This window comes from Salmo salar, chromosome 27, assembly GCF_965601325.2.
Source record: "Salmo salar chromosome 27, fSalSal1, whole genome shotgun sequence".
Taxonomy (NCBI): domain Eukaryota; kingdom Metazoa; phylum Chordata; class Actinopteri; order Salmoniformes; family Salmonidae; genus Salmo; species Salmo salar.
This window is the reverse complement of record NC_138317.1, coordinates 22234865-22254855: the sequence shown is the minus strand read 5'-3', so window position 1 is coordinate 22254855 and position 19991 is coordinate 22234865. Positions and strand designations below refer to the sequence as shown.

General features: G+C 43.0%; 1 pseudogene across 1 annotated transcript; it reads right to left on the bottom strand.

Annotated features, from left to right (window-relative positions):
- Positions 1 to 10845: 10845 nt before the first annotated feature.
- On the bottom strand, positions 10846 to 12283 carry LOC106588634 (intelectin pseudogene; annotated as a pseudogene). The gene has a single exon (XR_014382930.1). The product of XR_014382930.1 is annotated as an intelectin pseudogene (transcript).
- Between the last annotated feature and the right edge of the window lie 7708 nt (positions 12284 to 19991).

Here is a 19991-nt window from a genome sequence, read left to right as displayed (position 1 = left end):
TTGGTGTGGGTGTGGTGGTTAGGAGCTCACCAGTCATGTTCTGTGGAGGAGGAGATCCAAAGGAGATGGAGATGGATGGATCGGCCACACCCTCTTAAAGCCCCCCTCCAACATCACCAGGCAAGCTCTGTCCTGGATCCAGCTAGGGACCTCAAACTCAACTCTGGACCTCGAAGACAGTTCAACAGAGTTTTTTAACTGTTCCCCTATAATCAGGGATTGATTTAGACCTGGGACACCAGGTGGGTGCAATGAATTATCAGGTATAACAGAAAATCAGTAGGCACCGGACCTCATGGGGTAAGAGTTGAATACCTCTGCGCTAGGGAAATAGAAGAGAGGGCATCCACAAAACACCTGGAGGTGAGCGCTTGAAGCAGATGCCAAAAGATCCGGCATGGGGTAGAATGAGCTGGAGAAGCCCAGAACAGAGTGTTATAGAGAGGAGTTGTCAATTGCCTGCGTGGGGTATTCAACAGAGGTGTGGACTCGAGTCACATGATTAGGACTCGAGTCAGACTTGAGTCACAAATATGATGACTTGCAACTCGACTTTGACTTTAACATCACTGACTTGTGACTTGACTTGGACTTGAGCCTTATGACTCGACCTGACTTGATACCCTCCCCAAGCCCAAATCAAAAAAAATTATGCTATTAAAAAAAGTGTGCAGCGGATCAACTCTTCATTTAACAGATTACAGTTTGAATCGGACAGCAGCCAATCAAATTGTGCCAGCTGAGAAAAAGTTGTGCGTGGCAGTGCAGAGGAACGTTGGCGGGTGAATTCAGATGGAGCCCTTGGAAAGATGATACCAAAAATTATTATTTTCAGATATAAAGATAACGCTGTATCAACAAAAAAACGATTGCAACTTGCAAAACATGTGGGAAGAGAATTACAGACGGAGGCAAAACAATTTCCAACTTTGTTTGACATTTGAAGCTGCACAAAGAACGGTAAGTCAGGGCTAATATAGCCGACAGCTATATATTTTATTACTTTACTAGTGTATCATGTAGGCTAACGTAACGTTAAATCAATGAGCCTCCACACAGTCAGTCAGTGTGGGAACGTGATCATTGTACCCAAGATTGAGCTACAACTGACTAGGCAGTTGGAAGCCTAAATCCTGCCTGATGTTACTGCTGTTCCTAAAACCATTGACATACGTTAGCCTACTGTAACCACACAGAGAGAGAGAGAGTGTGTGTGTGTGTGTCTCATGGCTACCTATGTATTTCCATGGAAATATAACATTTATTTGGAAAGTAATAAATATATAGATATTTGTACAAGTTTTCATGATTTGCGTAAATGTAATATACTAACTATTACTCTTGTTAAAAATATTAAATGGAATTACATTGGTGAAGAGCACATTATAAACTCAAAGTTTATGACTTGAGACTTGACTTGATACTTGACGGTCTTGACTTGAGACTTAACTCGGATTTGCCTCTCTTGACTTGGGACTTGACTTGGGACTTGAGTGCTAAGACTTGAGACTTACTTATGACTTGTAAAACAATGACTTGGTCCCACCTCTGGTATTCAACCTACGAGGTCCGGAGCCTGCTGATTTTCTGTTCTACCTGATAATAAATTGCACCCACCTGGTGTCCCAGGTCTAAATGAGTTCTTAATTAGGGGGAAACAATGAAAAAATGCAGTGACTCTCACAGGAAGCTGATGAACGGGAGGACGGCTCATAATGATGGCCGGGACAGGGGAAATGGAATGGCATCAATCACATGGAAACCATGTGTTTGATGTTTTGATACCATTCCACTGATTCTGCTCCAGCCATTACCACAAGCCCGTCCTCCCCAATTTAGGTCCCACCAACCTCCTGTGGTGGAACTGGCTTCGAGGTCCAGAGTTGAGTTGAAGGGCCTGCTGTATGCTCCTAAAGAAAGAAAGAAAGGAAGAAAGTCATGTCATTATATCACCACTAGAGAGCAGCAGAGGTCTATTTCATTGCAGGTTGCAGAGCTTGAGTCAAGGATTGCTTCTGCCTTGTCCTTCATTAATATAGACAGCACGCATAAACTGTCTGGACACTGGATTCTTTCTATCACACCCACTGCTCTGCAGGCTTTAATCCGCCCTGTCATGTGATGTATCCATGAAGGGCGTGGGACTGGTCGCGTGCGATGCTGGCACCTGGGCCCTGCTGGTTATTATATGGGATGTCTTCCTTACACTGAACAGTCAGAGCGTCTGAGGGCTGGGCATGTAGGCAGGAGGAGTAGTGGTGCACAGGTCAGCTGTTTGTTCACTTGCACCCACCTGCAATTGTTGATAACCCATCCATAACCGCCGGACTATATGAAAAACAGCTTCTATCTCAAGGCCATCAGACTGCTAAACAGCAATCACTAACTCAGAGAGGCTGCTACATTGAGACCCAATCACTGGCCACTTTAAAATGGATCACTAGTCACTTTATACAATGCTCTCTAAATAATGCCACTTTAATAATATTTACATATCTTACATTACTCATATCACATGTATATACTGTATTTTATACCATCTATTGCACCTTCGCCATCGCTCATCCATATACTTACATGTACATATTCTCATTCACCCCTTTAGATTTGTGAGTATTAGGTAGTCGTTGGAGAATTGTCAGATTACTTGTTAGATATTACTGTTAGATATTATTGTTAGATATTACTGCACTGTCAGAACTAGAAGCACAAGCATTTTGCTACACTTGCATTAACATCTGCTAACCATGTGTATGTGACAAATAACATTTGATTTGATTTAATCAATCTTAAAATGATCTACTTTGGTTTAGATACAAGCATCATGAAACCTCTAACACAATAAATTATTTTGACTTGGTGAAAATCTGTTTTTTGGACCTTACTTGCTTACCACTTTTTCCATGTGGTTTCTTTTTTTAATATATTTTTTATTTCACCTTTACTTAACCAGGTAGGCCAGTTGAGAACAAGTTCTTATTTACAACTGCGACCTGGTCAAGATAAAGCAAAGCAGTGTGACAAAAACAACAACACAGAGTTACACAAAAACAAACATACAGTCAATAACACAAAAGAAAGAAAAATAGAAAATCTATGTACAGTGTGTGCAAATGTAGAAGAGTAGGGAGGTAGGCAATAAATAGGCCCTAGAGGCGAAAATAATTACAATTTAGCATTAATACTGGAGTGATAGATGTGCAGATGCTGATGTGCAAGTAGAGATACTGGGGTGCAAAAGAGCAAGAAGGTAAGTAATAATATGGGGAAGAGGTAGTCGGGTGTGCTATTTACAGATTGACTGTGTACAGGTGCAGTGATCAGTAAGCTGCTCTGACAGCTGATGCTTAAAGTTAGAGAGGGAGATATAAGACTCCAGCTTCAGAGATTTTTGCAATTTGTTCCAGTCATTGGCAGCAGAGAACTGAAAGGAAAGGCGGCCAAAGGAAGTGTTGGCTTTGGGGATGACCAGTGCTGGACCGGGTGCTATGGGCGGGTGTTGCTATGGTGACCAGTGAGCTGAGATAAGGCGGGGCTTTACATAGCAAAGACTTATAGATGACCTGGAGCCAGTGGATTTGGCGATGGATATGTAGTGAGGGCCACCCAACGAGAGCATACAGGTCGTATTGGTGGGTAGTATATGGGGTTTTAGTGATAAAACGGATGGCACTGTGATAGACTACATCCAGTTTGTATAGTAGAGTGTTGGGGGCTATTTTGTAAATGACATCGCCGAAGTCAAGGATCGGTAGGATAGTCAGTTTTACGAGGGTATGTTTGAGTGAAGGAGGCTTTGTTGCGAAATAGGAAGCCAATTCTAGATTTAATTTTGGATTGGAGATGCATAATGTGAGTCTGGAAGGAGAGTTTACAGTCTAACCAGACACCTAGGTATTTGTAGTTGTCCACATATTCTAGGTCAGAACCGTCCAGAGTAGCGATGCTAGTCGGGCAGGAGGGTGCGGGCAGCAATCGGTTGAAGAGCATGCACTTAGTTTTACTAGCATTTAAAAGAAGTTGGAGGCCACGGAAGGAGTGTTGTAAGGCATTGAAGCTTGTTTGGAGGTTTTTTAGCACAGTGTCCAAAGAAGGGCCAGATGTATACAGAATGGTGTCATCTGCGTAGAGGTGGATCAGAGAATATCCAGCAGCTAGAACGACATCATTGATATATACAGAGAAAAGAGTCGGCCGATAATTGAACCCTGTGGCACCCCATAGAGACTGCCAGAGGTCCGGACAACAGACCCTCCGATTTGACACACTGAACTCTATCTGAGAAGTAGCTGGTGAACCAGGCGAGGCAGTCTTTTGAGTCTGCCGAATAGAATGCGGTGATTGACAGAGTCAAAATCCTTGGCCAGGTTGATGAAGACGGCTGCCCAGTACTGTCTTTTATCGATGGCGGTTATGATATCGTTTAGGACCTTGAGCGTGGCTGAGGTGCACCCATGACCAGCTCGGAAACAAGATTGCATAGTGGAGAAGGTACGATGGGATTCGAAATGTTCGGTGATCTGTTTATTAACTTGGCTTTCAAAGATTTTAGAAAGGCAGGGCAGGATGGATATAGGTCAATAACAGTTTGGGTCTAGAGTGTCTCCCCTTTGAAGAGAGGGATGACCGCGGCAGCTTTCCAATCTTTGGAGATCTCAGATGACACGGAAGAGAGGTTGAATAGGCTAGTAATAGGGGTTGTAACAATTTCGGCAGATAATTTCAGAAAGAGAGGGTCCAGATTATAGGGATCCAGATTTTGCAATTCTTTGAGAACATCAGCGGTCTGAATTTGGGTGAAGGAGAAGCGGGTGGGGGGGAGGGGTGGGGGGGGGGTGGGGGGGGAGGGGGGGGGGGGGGTTGGGCAAGCTGCTGCAGCCGGTGCTGAGATGTTGGCTAGGGTAGGGTTAGCCAGGTGGAAGGCATGGCCAGCCGTGGAAAAATGCTTATTGAAATGATCGATTATCGTAGATTTATCGGTGGTGACAGTGTTTCCTATCCTCAGTGCAGTGGGCAGCTGGGAGGAGGTGCTCTTATTCTCCATGGACTTTACAGTGTCCCAAAACCTTTTGGAATTAGTGCTACAGGAAGCTAATTTCTGTTTGAAAAAGCTAGCCTTAGCTTTCCTAACTGACTGAGTATATTGGTTCCTCACTTCCCAGAAAAGTTGCATATCGTGGGGGCTATTCGATGCTAATGCAGAATTCCACAAGATGTTTTTGTGCTGGTCAAGGGCAGTCAAGTCTGGGGTGAACCACAGGCTATATCTGTTCTTAGTTCTCCATTTTTTGAATGGGGAATGCTTATTTAAGATGGTGAGGAAAGCACTTTTGAAGAGCAACCAGGAATCCTCTACTGACGGGATGAGGTCAATATCCTTCCAGGATACCCGGGCCAGGTCGATTAGAAAGACCTGCTCTCTGAAGTGTTTTAGGGAGCGTTTGATAGTGATGAGGGTTGTCGTTTGACCGCGGACCCAGTACGCATGCAGGCAATGAGGCAGTGATCGCTGAGATCCTGGTTGAAGACAGCAGAGGTGTATTTAGAGGGCAGGTTGGTCAGGATAATATCTAAGAGGGTGCCCATGGTTATGGATTTCGGGTTGTACCTGGTAGGTTCCTTGATGATTTGTGTGAGATTGAGGGCATCAAGCTTAGATTGTAGGATGGCCGGGGTGTTAAGCATGTCCCAATTTAGGTCACCTAACAGTACGAACTCTGAAGATAGATGGGGGGCTATCAATTCACATATGGTGTCCAGGGCACAGCTGGGGGCAGAAGGTAGTCTAAATCAAGCGGCAACGGTGAGAGACTTGTTTCTGGAAAGGTGGATTTTTAAAAGTAGAAGCTCGAATTGTTTGGGCACAGACCTGGATAGTATGACAGAACTCTGCAGGCTATCTCTGCAGTAGATTGCAACTCCGTCCCCTTTCGCAGTTCTATCGTGTCGGAAAATGTTATAGTTAGGGATGGAAATTTTAGGGTTTTTGGTGGCCTTCCTAAGCCAGGATTCAGACACAGCTAGGACATCCAGGTTGGCAGAGTGTGCTAAGGCAGTGAATAAAACAAACTTAGGGAGGAGGCTTCTAATGTTAACATGCATGAAACTGTTATGTTCCCCAGTTTCTGTGTTATGGTTTTGTATGTGTGTGTTTCAGGATAGCTTCCTGAAATTCCCCCAAGCAGCTGATTGGTCGACCCCATTGCTAATTGGAGCTGACCCCCGCCCCCTCGTCAGGATACAGCTGTATACCATTAGACCCATTCTCCAGCTATATAAGCCAGTGTTCTGTTGCTCAGAAGAGAGCTGAGGGTTATATCATATGTTGGTTGTTCCTCAGAAAAAGATTTGGTATGTACTATGTTAGTTGTTGCTGAGAGAGCTGATGGTTATGTTCTATGTTAGTTTGTTGCTCAGTCAGATAGAGCTTATTTGAAATCCTGTGTTTCTCAGAGTTTTGATTATTGAAATTGTTGGTACTTTTCTGTTTCATTTGTTCCCAGGGGGGAAGGGGAAGGCACCAAGGGGGTGGGAATCCTTAGCTATCAGAGGGAATCCTTAGCTATCAGAACTTCCAATCGTTAAAGATGTTGTTGTTCTTGACATGATTAAAAACGATTTAATCAAAACTACAGTATGTCATGAAAACAACAGTGTAGACAGCACACTGATCTGTTGTGCGCTCTGATGACGTCTGTTGGGTGATGACGTATGCTCTCAATGGCTCACTTAAAGGTGCATAACTCAGTGTCCTATGTAGAGTTTGTTTCAAAACTATGACATACCTCTGCTGTGTGTGCAGTGAGGGTTCCCTCCTATTATTGCACTAGCCTGTAGGTTACCCTTGTGTTTCTCTCTGTGCTTCTACACACACACACACACACACACACACACACACACACACACACACACACACACACACACACACACACACACACACACAGACCTTGTATCTGTGCTCAACCTCTCAGCCGTTTGCCTACGTGCGTGGCCAAACCGAACTCCAACACCATCAAGATTGCTGACGACACAACAGTGGTAGGCCTGATCACCGACAACGATGAGACAGCCTATAGGGAGAAGGTCAGAGACCTGGAAGTGTGGTGCCAGGACACCAACCTCTCCCTCAATGTGAGCAAGACAAAGGAGCTGATCGTGGACTACAGGAAAAGGCGGGCCGATCAGGCCCCCATTAACATTGATGGGCCTGTAGTGGAGCAGGTTGAGAGCTTCAAGTTCCATGGTGTCCACGTCACCAACAAACTATCATGGTCCAAACACACCAAGACAGTCGTGAAGAGGGCACGACAACACCTTTTCCCCCTCAGGAGACTGAGGGGGAAAAGATCCTCAGAAAGTTCTACAGTTGCACCATTGAGAGCATCCTGACCGATTGCATCAAAGCCTGGTATGGCAACTGCTCGGCATCTGACCATAATGCGCTACAGAGGGTAATGTGTACAGCTCAGTACATCACTGGGGCCAAGCCTCCTGCAATCCAGGACTTAAAATAGGCGGTGTCAGAGGAAAGCCCATAAAATTGTCATAGACTGTTTTCTCAGCTACTGCACGGCAAGCAGTGTCGGAGCGCCAAGGCTCCTTAACAGCTTCTACCGCCAAGCCATAAGACTGCTAATCAAATCATTATTTACATTGACCCGCCCCATCCCATTTGTTTTTTTCGCTACTGCTACTCGCTGTTTATTATCTATGCATAGACACTTCACCCCTACCTACATGTACAAATAACCTCGACTAACCTGTAACCCCGCACATTGACTCGGTACTGGTACCCCCTGTATATAGCCTCGTTACTGTTATTTTATTATGTTACTTAGTCAAAAATAATATATCTTAATTTTCTTAACTCTTTCTTGAACTGCACTGTTGGTTAAGGGCTTAAGTAATCTTTTCACGGTAAGGTCTACACCTGTTGTATTCGGCGCATGTGACAAATAAAGTTTGATTTGATGCGTGTGTGTGGCAGTGGAGGCTGCTGAGGGGAGGACGGCTCATAGTAATGGCTGGAATGGAGTCAATGGAATGGCATCAACCACATGGAAACCACGTGTACCATTCCATTGACTCCATTCCAGCCATTAATGTGAGGCGTCCTCCCCTCAACAGCCTCCACTGGTGTGTGTGTATGACTGTGTGTGACTGTGATCCTAACACAAGGTGAAGTGTGTTAGCCAGAACACCCCAGTTATGTGTCGTTTCCTCTGATAGTGGTGGTAGCATCGCTGGCTCTCAACCTCCAGGAAAGCCTCAACCAGGGAAACAGACCCAGAAATAATGATACTGTATGGCCATGGACATTCTTAGGCCAGGCTGGCATCTTTTCTTCCCTTCATCATTGTGTCACATGCTGCCTCTCAGCCATGTCTGTGTGCCAGAGGATAACTATTAATTAAATATGATCATACCCAGTGTCTTTCTTCAAGTGACAAACATGTTTTAATCTGACAGCCAGCAGCATATAATGCATATCTACATTTCAGAACATCACATGCACTCTAAAAAATGCTGGGTCAATTATGACCAATTTGCGTAATTTCTGTAACCCAGCGCTGGGTAACTACAGTACATAACCAGCACTGGGTTATTTTGATCCAGCACTGTTGGGTTATGTGATTTACCACCAAAATGTGGTTATTTTGACCCAGCAGTGGGCTGCTTTTTTTTCTTTTTGTTATTCATGTGTTTTAGACCCAGCAGTTGATTATTTCTTATTTTATTGCTGTTTTTTTTTTGGTCTACATAATGTGTACATTTTTTAAAGGTACAAATAATTCTAACAATAACAATCAATGTTACAACGTAACTAAACAGTCTATGAAATTCTTAAAATGACATATGGCTAATCATGACACATTTTTGATAAAATACAAAATGTTAATTTTCAGGTATTAATTTCAGCTACAAAATTATGTAATCCCAAAGATAAACAACAAATAAGGAACACACAAATAAACAAACTTTAGAAGTACAACCCAGAATTTGTTAATCCCAGCAGCCCTGCCAATTAAAGCTGAGGAACGGGGCTGAAGAAAAGTAAACACTTTACCCTCTACTCCCCCAACCACTAGCAGGTATACATTGTCAATAGGAATGAATGTAAAACAACAACAACGAAACGTAATGTTTTCTCCAGAGCCTGCCCATTCATGATGGTGAATGCCAGGGAGTAGAGGCGATTGTCCCCAAGAGTCTTTTGTTCTTTTGGTCGCTTAGGGGAGATATTCAGCCATATTGGTTCCAGCCTGGCGACTAGAGAATATGAGTATAAAATGTTGAACAATAATCAAGATACTCGCAACACTCTTGCACACATGAGCACACACACACACACACACACACAGTGTGGTATCAGAACATGGTATACAGTATTACATATAAAATATGATTCATTATACTTACGCTATATTATGACTTTCTGAGCTCATCAATGCTTGGATGGACAGTCTTCTTTCCAACTTGTTACACTGGTGGTGGGAAAAGCACTCTCAGGACCATGTCGTCTTTAGTATCTGGGGGACAAAGACAACAAGGTTTTAGGGGACAGCCAAAATGGATAACCATTTGAGACACTACTTTCATTTCAATATGTAGATACCTGCACTCAGTACACTGGTGGTGTACCAAGTGCAGCCACCAGTATCAGGGCCATGCAGCCTCCAGTATCAGGGCTTTGCAGCCTCTAGTATCAGGGCCATGCAGCCTCTAGTAACAGGGCCATGCAGCCTCTAGTATCAGGGCCATGCAGCCTCTAGTATCAGGGCCATGCAGCCTCTAGTATCAGGGCCATGCAGCCTCTAGTATCAGGGCCATGCAGCCTCTAGTATCAGGGCCATGCAGCCTCTAGTATCAGGGCCATGCAGTCTTTAGTATCAGGGCCATGCAGCCTGATATGCCAATTATGTCGATCTCTGATTCAGAGGTTGGGTTAAATGCGGAAGACACATTTCAGTTGTATAACTGACTAGGTATCCCCAGCTAGCTAGCTAATTCAGAAACAATTAGGATAAAAAAAATACAACCAAACTTAAAATGTTTAGTACCACACACAGCACAAGAAAATAGCTTGCTAGCCAGCTAAATTAGAAAATGTTAGATAAGTAGTTTGCTAGCTATGATTATATAAAATTGTCAATTACTGAGATAACATGTCATTATGATAGCTAGGTCATTTATTCCTAGATTATTTTTTTTTTACTTACCGTTTTTGGTCAGCTACAAAGCCTTGCCCATTTGCCTGTCTAAAAGTCATTCCACTCAGTGCCAGTAATTGTCAGTAATTCCACTCAGTGCCAGCTGCACTGTATGGTACACAGCTCCAACAATCCTCATTCACGAGCTTGCTGGATCACGTTGATCTTCTACATTTGTGGGAGAAATAATCCACCCACTGGGTCATATCTCAATAACCCAGCATTAAGATCAGAACCTTGCTCTTGTTAAAGAAAACACAACTAAGTGACACAATCCCTGCAAACCAGCAGTTGGGTCGTTCAAACAACCCAGCATTTTTTGTTGTTGAGTGTAGCTAGTTGTGTCAAAACAATGGGGCATCATTACAGCACTCAGAACAAGTCCTCTCTATGTCCTTTCGGCTCCCCCTCCTTCTGATTCCTTTCTTTCTCTCTCTCTCTCTCTCTCTCTCTCTCTCTCTCTCTCTCTCTCTCTCTCTCTCACCTTATAGCTCTCTCCTCTCTTTGTTTTTCCCCTCTCTCCTCAGAACATGTCCTCTCATCTCTCTCTCCCTCCTTGACAAAAGGTAAGTTCATCTTAACCCCCCCCCCCACCAAAAAAGAAATAGTATAATGAAAAAGTACAGTAGGCTCATTTAATGTTCTCAGATCCATAGACCACTTTATTGTTACATTACTGCAGGAAGAATGATCAAACAAGCACACACAATCCATACACTGAATTTCAAGCGCCCATCACCCCAACACAACAGGTGTCACAAAGTGGTTGACATAATAACACATGACATAATAATACTTGTCACTATAAGCTATAAGCATTTAATGATTGTGTGAGATGCAAATATTTTTATGATTGATGGAATGGTTATTGCTTTATGCTATTTCTTTATAGTAATGGAATGAATAGATAAAAAATATTATTATTACCAAAATTACTTTTAAATGTACTTTTCATTTAAAACTGTACGAATTGTTTTACCCAAAAATCTATCAATCAATCTATGAAACATTCAAAGAAAAGTAAATGCACTGTGAATTAGCGGTAAAAGAGTAACACAGCTGACTCCAGCATCTGTTTTGATGCACTCCAGCCTACATTGGTCCCATAGCCATTCCAGGCAAAGGAGGTGAAATCCCCACACTGAAGAGGATTACCCTGAGGGAAAAACCCACCACCACCAATACAGTATGCATCAACCTCACCGCCTTTGGGTTTGACCCCAGAGCAGATGGCTGTTGCCGCTCGTTCATGGTTTATGGCTCTGAAACTGATAAAGCCTCCCTCAGTCTCCCCTCTAGTGTTAGGGCCATAGAACATTTTGGTGGACTCTTTGTCCCCGAGGTCATACACTATGGGAATGGAGGGTCCATTGTCTGACAGGTGTGCCCCAACGTTGTACTCGACCGGGTAGCGGTGGAAGAGGTAGTACAGGTTTCCTCCGTACAGATGGAGGAAGCGCCTCTCAGTGTGGTAGCGCATGATCGCAGCCAGGTTCCAGTGGTAAAAGGGCGTTTTGTTGGGAACGTGCCACACCGACATGTCTTCTGCATCTATGTCGTAGTAGCCAGGATTCTTGAAGTCATCGTCTGTGGCTGCCTCCACTGTTCCGAAAGTCTTCCTGTTGGCCCAGTTGCCTTCCCCTTTTGGCCAGTTGGCATTGTTGCCCTGCTGGCTGGTCCAACGATCGCCAACTGTGCACTTCCCGTAGATGTTGTCCTCGTGCACGCTTGCCACCAGAGTCCAGCCGCCGCCCGCTGTGGTCATGTCACAGAAGGTCTGGTACACCACCCCAGTAGATGTGGTCAGGTAGTACAGACCGTCTTCAGCTTGACCATATCGGTCTTTCACTTCCTTGCAGCTTCTGCCAATGAATTTAGCCCTATTTCTTAGCTCACCAAGACGGCTCAAGCTAACTTTTGGAGCTCTTGCCTGCTCAATCGTTTTTACAGAATCAAGCGGTGAAGTGTTTATGCATGACGTCTGAAACACCATCAGTAGAGGGATCGTCAGCAGAAAAGCCTGGTACATCATGACTGTTGTAGTGAGGTCTCAGTGAGGATCTGTTGAACGTTGCTTCCTTGAGGTACTTATATGTTAAGGTTTGGCAATGCTCCAATATCAATGTTTGTTAAAGCACATAGCTATCAGTACTATGGAAGTTATTATCAATGACACACCTGGCAAATGGGGTAATGTTGAAATAAAACATTTTTGCAGACTTGGTAGAAGAAAAAAAATACTTGGAAAACATTTTCCTCTCATAAAGACCCATGTCAGGTGGGAAATGTTGCCCTCAATTTTATGCTCCACAATGTGTTTAATGGATCTGGTACTAAACATTGATGGTGGTATTTTGACAAAAAAAAGCAAGTGTGCTAGAGTTTCCTTTTCAAACAGAAAGTTTGAATTCCACGTCAGTATACCTGTTCTGTCCATCTCATGGAACGAAGCCTAAGCATTCTAATATTTCTTATTGGGTAAGCCCTTTTTTGGATTCCTGTCCTTGTTGTTGAGCACTCATTTCAAATGTAGTGTACACACATCTAATGACTTATAGGTGCTGGGTACAAAAAATGTACTTAAGAAATACTGAAAAGATACCTGCACGCTGATGAACGCCAATGTTGTTTTACTGTGCATTGTTAACAGTGGGAGCATTCATCGCAGGTTGGCATTTATTGTCATGAATCCTGCCTTGGAGACAGCTCTGCAGAGTGATCACTAGCTGGCACAGCCACAAAGTAGTAAAATATGATTTTAAACCTTAAACCTTAACACTATCCTTAACCACACCGCTAACCCTAACCTAATTTTTCATGATTTTTTACGATATAGCCAATTTTGACATTGCAGCTGACCCATCTAGTGGAAATCGCTTAGTCCTCCAAGGCAAGATTCATGAAAATAAATGTCTACCTGCACATTCATTAGTGAGTGGGTATTTATTCTATATTACATTATTGTTGAGCACCCCTCCTATTTTCCTTTGTTTGCTGAAGCGCAGAGGCCTACCTGATGTGTATGACATGTCACCCAGAATTCTATGGTATTTGATTAGGTTATCAGTAGACTTCTCCACCAGCCAGATGACCCAAATTAGCCTAGCGAAACAATGCTTAGATCAACCAATATTTTCCCAAGATAGGTTATTGTACTTTTGCAAAAGGTACATGTAATAAAATGATTAACAAATGTCCTCATTTACAGTCCCTATAGAAATTCTACACCCCCCTTGGATTGCTTTACATTTTATTGTGTTACAAAGTGCAGCGCCTCTTCAACCTCAGGAGGCTGAAGAAATGTATCTTGGTCCTTAAGACCCTCACAAACTTCTACAGATGCACCATTGAGTACATCCTGTCGGGCTCTATCACAGCCTGTTAAGGCAATTGCACCGTCCGCAAACCACAGGGCTCTCCAGAAAGTGGTTCGGTCAGCCCAACTCGTCAGCTAGAGCACACTGCCTACCCTTTAGGACATCTGCAGCACTCAATGTCACAGGAAGGCTAAGAAGATCATCAAGGACCTCAGCCACCCAAACCGCTGCCTGTTTACCGCGCTACCATCTAGAAGGCGGAGAAAGTACAGGTGCATCAAAGCTGGGACTGAGAGACTGAAAAACAGCTTATATCCCCAGGCCATCAGACAGTTAAACAGTCACCATACTGTCTGTACGGGAGAACAAGTATTTGATACACTGCCGATTTTGCAGGTTTTCCTACTTACAAAGCATGTAGAGGTCTGTAATTTTTTATCATAGGTACACTTCAACTGTGAGAGACGGAATCTATATATATATATATATTGGCAAATGTACCCAATTGTCATACTTGAGTAAAAGTCACCCAGTAAAATATACTTAAGTATCAAACTAAATGTAACTGCTAAAATATACTTAAGTATATAAAAATAAAAGTATAAATAATTTTTTTTAAGTATAAATATAAAAAGTATAATAAATATAAATGCAACATGTAAAGTGTTGGTCCCATGTTTCATGAGCTGAAATAAAAGATCACAGAAATGTTCCATATGCACAAAAAGCTTATTTCTCTCAAATGTTGTGCACAAATTTGTTTACATCCCTGTTAGCGAGCATTTCTCCTTTACCAAGACAATCTATCCACCTGACAGGTGTGGCATATCAAGAAGCTGATTAAACAGCACAATCATTACACAGGTGCACCTTGTGGTGGGGACAGTAAAAGGCCACTCTAAAGTGTACAGTTTTGTCACACAACACAATGCCACAGATCTCAAGTTTTGAGGGACCTTGCAATTGGTATGGTGACTGCAAGAATGTCCACCAGAGCTGTTGGGAAGAGAAGTGAATGTTAATTTCTTTACCATAAGCCGCTTCCAATGTCGTTTTAGAGAATTTAGCAGTATGTCCAACCGGGCTGATTTTGCTAATGTCAATATTGTGAACAGAGTGCCCCATGGTGGCAGTGGGGTTATGGCATGGGCATAAGCTATGGACAATGAACACAATTGCATTTTATCGATGGCAATTTGAATGCACAGTGATACCATGATGAGATCCTGTCCATTGCGAGGCTTATTATTTTTTAAGGTATCTGTGACCAACAGATGCATATCTGTATTCCCAGTCATGTTAAATCCATAGATTAGGGCCTAATGAATATATTTCAATTGACTGATTTCCTTATATGAAATATAACTGTGTAAATTATTAGAATTTGCTGCATGTTGCATTTATATTTTTGTTCACTATAGCAGACAAGATTTGCTTTGAATTCCTTGGCATTATTTTATATTATTGTATAGTATGAATAATACAATGGAACTATAAAATAGAAAGGATATTTTCTCCAAACGATTTCCTGAGGGAGCGCACACTAGGCTATTCTTTGTCGAGTGGTTTACAAAGAAACACGTCCTCCTATATGTTTAATTTAGAGTTATTTATGCAACATTAGTTGTGATGCAAACACTAGTCTATATGTTTAGATTTTTTATGCATTCTAAGGCTGCATGATGGGACTCTTAGTGATGATTTGAAAAAAGTTGCAGAAATGGCATGATCTCTGCTCTGTTTCTTGTGTAGGCTGCAAACACTTAATCAGTTTCTCATTCACAATTTGACCAGCACTTGATAATATTCTCACCCATCAGACTATCTGGTCTTTACATATATTATATTATAGCCTATAGGTGGATACATTTTTTTATTTAGTATGGCCCACAAAAAAACGTCATCCCTAGCCTGCACACGAATTGCAAATGGCTGTTATGTTTTTAAGTGATGCATAGGTGGCGCGTCCTAAAGTAAATTGAATTGGCAAAATGATATAGTCTAATTAGCCTACTCCTGTCTATACAGAAATACATTACATCACTCAAAATAGGCTGCTAAAGCAAGATTTGGCCACAGAGGATCATTCGCTTCTTTTAAAGTTCTGGATTGTTTTAAATCGCATTGCCTACAGTCGGAAGGAAAGGTAGCGCGCGCAAATTGGGCAGATTATTGTTGAGTAAGGTAGTGCTGTAACACATAGCCTACGTTGTACTATGTTAAATGTATATTGAGGAACCATAATAACTACAACTGGATAATTGAAAGGTACAGTAGTTAACTGAAGTGTTGTCCCAACTTGTTCAAATGTTTATATCATTATAATACTACTACTAATAATAGTTATAGCAGTGTTCCTTATCAGTCCAGTATGCATGCAGGTATTTGTATTTACAACCCGCAATACCAAGAAAGGTCAGTAGGTGGCAATGGTACTGTACACTGTGTGTGGGTGCTGTTTTCATAAATACAATGAACATGGTGTGATCTCATCTAAAAGACTCTCCATTGAGAACCATCACAAAGTTGGTCTCCGTATTGAATTGACCTTTTTCTGATACATTTATATAGTCATTAAATATGTGCCACTGGCCTGAGTCTACTACAATAGCTTTACAAGAACAAAAAGCTCAGAATAAGTACAGTTCTAAAGCGAAAGAACTACTTCAATGAATAACCCAAATAAATCAACCAAAATATCCTTCTAAAATACTTATTAATTGTTCAGTCAGTGTCTCAACTCTTCAAACAGCAGCTATGGACAAGTATGTCACACAAAGTATGCAATTTTAAATAAAATAACAAAATAAATAATTAGTAAGTATACTGTCAGGTACTAAAACTACTAAACAAAAGAACAAATATCATACTATACACCAGAGGTTCTCAAACAGGGGTCCCTGTTAGCGAGCATTTCTCCTTTACCAAGACAATCTATCCACCTGACAGGTGTGGCATATCAAGAAGCTGATTAAACAGCACAATCATTACACAGGTGCACCTTGTGGGGGGGACAGTAAAAGGCCACTCTAAAGTGTACAGTTTTGTCACACAACACAATGCCACAGATCTCAAGTTTTGAGGGACCTTGCAATTGGTATGGTGACTGCAAGAATGTCCACCAGAGCTGTTGGGAAGAGAAGTGAATGTTAATTTCTTTACCATAAGCCGCTTCCAATGTCGTTTTAGAGAATTTAGCAGTATGTCCAACCGGGCTGATTTTGCTAATGTCAATATTGTGAACAGAGTGCCCCATGGTGGCAGTGGGGTTATGGCATGGGCATACTTATTAATTGTTCAGTCAGTGTCTCAACTCTTCAAACAGCAGCTATGGACAAGTATGTCACACAAAGTATGCAATTTTAAATAAAATAACAAAATAAATAATTTGTAAGTATACTGTCAGGTACTAAAACTACTAAACAAAAGAACAAATATCATACTATACACCAGAGGTTCTCAAACAGGGGTCCGTGGACCCCTAGGGGTCCCTGGTGTAATTGCAAGGTGTTCGTGAAATAAAAAGGTGTAATGAACATATTCAGCACAAGGATTCCAGTAACTTTACATATAATATAGAGGGGGTGGAGATCCCTGAGGACCGCTCAAAACCTTGCCTGCCTTGCCTCAAAATATACAGGGGTTCCTGTACCCAAAAAAGGTTGAGAACCAGTGCTATACACACTACTGAACAAAAGAACCAAACATATGTTTGTGGGTTTCAATGGATCCAACAAATTGCTAGCAGATATTTTCCCTCTAGACTGTCCAGCCTGTCTTTATGTATATTACGGACAACTATGCCGTTCAGTCTCTCTTGGCCCATGCTAGCCCGTAGCCAAGTCTTTAACCTACGGAGTGCACTGAAACTCCTCTCAGCCTCTCATGAAGACACTGGCACCACAAACAAAATTCTGATCAGCACCTCAACTTGGTCAACCAACCCCACACCTCCACTGGAAGCCTCCTGAGGACCTCTGCTGCCTCTCCACAGCTGCTACAGGGGTATTTGTTCCAAAAGAGAGGCAACTGCACTGAAAGAGAATCTATGTTCAGCTCAGGGTACTGATCTAGAGACTCATCCAACTCCCCCGTGAGAAGCACTCTTTCCAACTTTTGCAGGACGTTTAGACTGTCCTGGTCAAAATGGTCACCAAACTGAACCTCCACACCATCCAACACGTAAAAAAATTCTGCCCTATAGTGATCCACTGCTTTGCCAGCAAATCGTCTTGAGCGTGTCTCAATAGATTCAATGGAGTCAATCAATGTTGTTGCTTTCTTATACAGTGCAAGGTAGCTTTCGTCATTTCTGCTGTTTACCCCATGCGCTGGATAACTGGGCACTGATTGGATTTAGCTGGTGTGCTGTTACAGTTACAAAGTAGCGGTGGGTTTAGCAGTTTTGATGTGCTGTGAATTTTACAATGGATTTTCTCCCATTCCTAAATCCTGCACTAATGAGTACTTCCGGCGCCGACAGGGATGTCCGCCTCGCTTCGCGTTCCTAGGAAACTATGCAGTATTTCGTTTTTTTATGTGTTATTTCTTACATTGTTACCCCAGGAAATCTTAGGTTTTATTACATACAGTCGGGAGGAACTATTGGATATAAGAGCAACGTCAACTTACCAACATTATGACCAGGAATACGTCTTTCCCGAAGCGGATTCTCTGTTTGGACCACCACCCAGGACAATGGATCGGATCCCAGCCGGCAACCCAAAACAACGGCGCCGTAGAAGGGGCAGACGGAGCGATCCTCTAGTCAGGCTCCGTAGACGGGCACATCGCGCACCGCTCCAGAGCATACTACTCGCCAATGTCCAGTCTCCGAGCAAGGGTGGCCTTCCAGAGAGACATCCGAGATTGTAATGTTCTTTGTTTCACGGAAACATGGCTCACTCGGGATACGTCATTAGAGTCGGTACAGCCACCTGGCTTCTTCACACATCGCGCTGACAGAAACAAACATCTCTCTGGTAAGAAGAAGGGCGGGGCTGTATGCCTTATGATTAACGAGACGTGGTGTGATCATAACAACATACAGGAACTCAAGTCCTTTTGTTCACCTGACCTAGAATTCCTTACAATCAAATGCCGACCGCATTATCTACCAAGAGAATTCTCTTCGATCATAATCACAGTCGTGTATATTCCCCCCCAAGCAGTCACATCGACGGCCCTGAAAGAACTTCATTTGACTCTATGTAAACTGGAAACCACATATCCTGAGGCTGCATTTATTGTAGTTGGGGATTTTAACAAGGCTAATCTGAAAACAAGGCTCCCTAAAATTAATCAGCATATCGAATGCGCGACCCGGGCTGGCAAAAACCTAGATCATTCTTATTCTAACTTCCGCGACGCATATAAAGCCTTCCCCTGCCCCCCTTTCGGAAAATCTGACCACGACTCCATTTTGTTGCTCCCAGCCTATAGACAGAAACTTAAACAGGAAGCGCCCATGCTCAGGTCTGTTCAACGCTGGTCCGACCAATCGGATTCCACGCTTCAAGACTGCTTCGATCACGTGGACTGGGATATGTTCCGCATAGCATCGGACAATAACATTGATGAATACGTTGATTCGGTGAGCAAGTTTATTAGCAAGTGCATCGGTGATGTTGTACCCACAGCGTCTATTTAAACATTCCCCAACCAGAAACCGTGGATTGACGGCAGCATTTGCGCAAAACTGAAAGTGCGAACCACTGCTTTTAATCAGGACAAGGTGACTGGAAACATGACCGAATACAAACAGTGTAGCTATTCCCTCCGCAAGGCAATCAAACAAGCTAAGTGTCAATGTAGAGACAAAGTAGAGTCGCAATTCATGGGCTCAGACATGAGAGGTATGTGGCAGGGCCTACAGTTAATCACGGACTACAAAAGGAAAACCAGCCCGTCGCGGACCACAATGTCTTGCTCCCAGACAAAATAAACAACTTCTTTGCTCGCTTTGAGGACAATACAGTGCCACTGACACGGCCCGCTACCAAAACCTGCGGGCTCTCCTTCACTGTAGCCCACGTGAGTAAAACATTTAAACGTGTTAATCCTCGCAAGACTGCCGGCCCAGACGGCATCCCCAGCCGCGTCCTCAGAGCATGCGCAGACCAGCTGGCTGGTGTGTTTACAGACATATTCAATCAATCCCTATCCCAGTCTGCTGTTCCGACATGCTTCAAGAGGGCCACTATTTTTCCTGTTCCCAAGAAAGCGAAGGTAACTGAGCTAAATGACTATCGCCCCATAGCACTCACTTCCGTCATCATGAAGTGCTTCGAGAGACTAGTCAAGGACCATATCACCTCCACCCTACCTGACACCCTAGACCCACTCCAATTTGCTTACCGCCCCAATAGGTCCACAGACGACGCAATCGCAATCACACTGCACACTGCCCTAACCCATCTGGACAAGAGGAATACCTATGTAAGAATGCTGTTCATCGACTACA